This window comes from Phaethon lepturus, unplaced genomic scaffold (assembly GCF_000687285.1).
Source record: "Phaethon lepturus isolate BGI_N335 unplaced genomic scaffold, ASM68728v1 scaffold34981, whole genome shotgun sequence".
NCBI classification, from domain to species: Eukaryota; Metazoa; Chordata; class Aves; order Phaethontiformes; family Phaethontidae; genus Phaethon; species Phaethon lepturus.
In genome coordinates, this window is record NW_010520393.1 from 9,211 (window position 1) to 11,805 (window position 2,595).

The following is a 2,595-nucleotide window of genomic DNA, read 5'->3' on the forward strand; positions in this document are numbered from 1 at the left end:
ATTAACACGGGTTTGACAAAACAGAAAGTTTTAACAAACAAATACTTTGCCAAAAGAAAGAAGGAAAAATAAGTTTGGTCACCGATCCTAACAGCAGTCCCAAGGCTGCTCTTGAGACTATCCTTGTTTTGATTTAGGAGTGTGGTGGGAGATTCATTTATCTCCCAGTGTCACGACACAGATCTTGCTTAACATGCATTTCTGCTTACAGCTGTTTTGCATTTCTGTTTCACTTAAAGCTGCCTTTACGGGGATGTCCACCATCCTGGATGGACTGGGGAAGGGGCACATGGACAGCCCACTGCAGGAGCAGCAAGCTCTGCCAAAGAGCTGAGGCGACTGGGCGGCGAAAGAGCGGCGAGGCTGCACAGCTCCGCAGCAAGGCTTGGTACGAGGCCATGGCGACAGCTGAAACCCCATTTCCACTAGAGCCAGTGATGTAGGGACTGCATCCTAGGGGCCTTCCGGACAGCAGAAGCACCTACATCAGGAATCTTGTGCATCCCAGCACCTTTCATAGTCAGTGGAGAGAAAGGGAGAGAGAAGAGAGGGCACCTCCAAAAGGCACTTCAGAGGCTGAATCATCCTCTCCTGGTGCCAGGGACTAAAGAAACTGAGGGTGGCTGAGATCCTGGCATCAGTGCTTCAGGAGAAATGGGACCAATCCAGGCCAGAGGAGCTAAATTCAGAAAAGCACTGAGGCAAAGTGACATTCAGTTGAGCACCACGTGGCATCCAGGAGCCACAGGGCTTTGGGAAGTCCTTGACCTTGACTCCCACACGTGACCCCTCCGCACACAGTGCATGGAGTCAGGCAAGGAAAAGTGGGAACCAGAAGATCCCATTACAGAGGCTTTCCTTCATAGACAGCAAACAGTTGAGCACAAAAACATCCAAAAAGGCAGCAGAGACCACTAAAACGACAGACAAGAGTTTAGGTTCAACCTCACCTAGTTCCAGCAGGAAAAGGCCCTGTGGTCTGGCCCTGGCTCTCGGGCATGAAGGCTTTTCTAAAATCAGGTGCCAAAATGAGATCAACCCCTCCTCGAGACATGGAGGAATAAAACACAACAGACAGACCTAACCCCCATTCAGTCCCATTGTCCCAAATCTGTAATTTTGCTTGAGAAAATGAAGGCAAAGCAAACAAGAGTCATAAAGCGCTACCAAGATTTTTCTTCAAGAGCTCTATGAGGTTTGGGTCTTTGCCCCAGGAGGAAGAAGAAAATCTCTCCTCAGCCACCCAGTACCAGAGACCTGCTAACCTGTATTTAACCAAATGGCAGCAGTGACCTGATATATGCGGAATGAAAGGACAGATACAGGAACAGGTTCAAATCCCAAGCCACTCACTGGAGCACACAAAGCAAATGATTTATTTAGCTGGCAGAGGAGCAGGTGGGAACTGTGCCCTGACACAGAAAGTGAGACAGTTTTTGTGGTCCAACATATCATTTGGGCCTCAGCCATGCATGAGGGGTGGATGCAATCCCTGCAGTGTATTGGGAACATCCCCTTTGTGTTTCCCAAACCGGGGTTACACCAGGAGCACAGGGAGCAATGCACACAATGGCAGGATCCTCTCTGGGCATCGTTCAGTCCTTAAGAAACTGCCAAACCCTTGAGCTCTGAACCTCCAGCATGTTCCCCATGCAGGAATGGGGGCGGATTATTGGGGCAGGGAGGAAGAAGGGAGCCCAGGCAGGCTGTACCCCTCTCAGCAACACCAACCAGCACCACATCAGTGCTCTTAGTTAGGCACCAGGAAAGCAGTCGCTTGCCAACAGACCACCATTTACCTCACAGGGAAGCCCAACAAAAGCCATCATCCACCCACGGCCTGAAGCTTGCTCGAGGATTGGAGCATATGTGTGTTCAACATGTGATCGCAGCATCCCGTATGTTCAGTGGGATGATGGGAATGGGCTGTTGAGAGAAAAATGGCAAGTATAACTTCACCTAAATTTCATCTAGGATTATGTATATTACCATACATTTAAATACTTGAAAACTGGCAGCCAGCTTTATGGTTTTACATCTTTAGTTTCTTCTGGACTCACATCTTCATGGCTCTCCCTGGAATTAATCATATCCATTTTGTCTTTGACGGACATTTTTGTCTTTTATGGGCAAAATATTCCACAGAAATGTAAATGTGATTTACAGAATTTTTTTCTGATACAGACTTCACACTACCTGCATGCCTCTGGGCAACAAGCAATTTCTTGAGACTCATCACATCTAACCTCCAGTGGTCTAAAACTTAGGTGTCCAGTCCAAAGGTGATGTCCAGCCTCCCTGTCCAGTCAGTGGAGAGAGACAGATGCCTCCAGATGGCTCACATGATAATGCAGATGGCTAGGAAAGGTGAAATGAGACACCTTTCAGCAGTGCCTACATCTCGACTGACTGTGGAGGGAGCTTGGACAGCTGCCTTAGGGAAGGCAATTCTAATGCTAACCTCCTCCTGGACAAGTAGAGCTGATGAGATGAATCCCATCCAGTGTGATTTGTGCCTCCTCTCAGAAGGAAACTACACCTGGGAATACCAAGAGGGAAATGGCAGTTATCACAGAAATCACAGAAATCACAGAA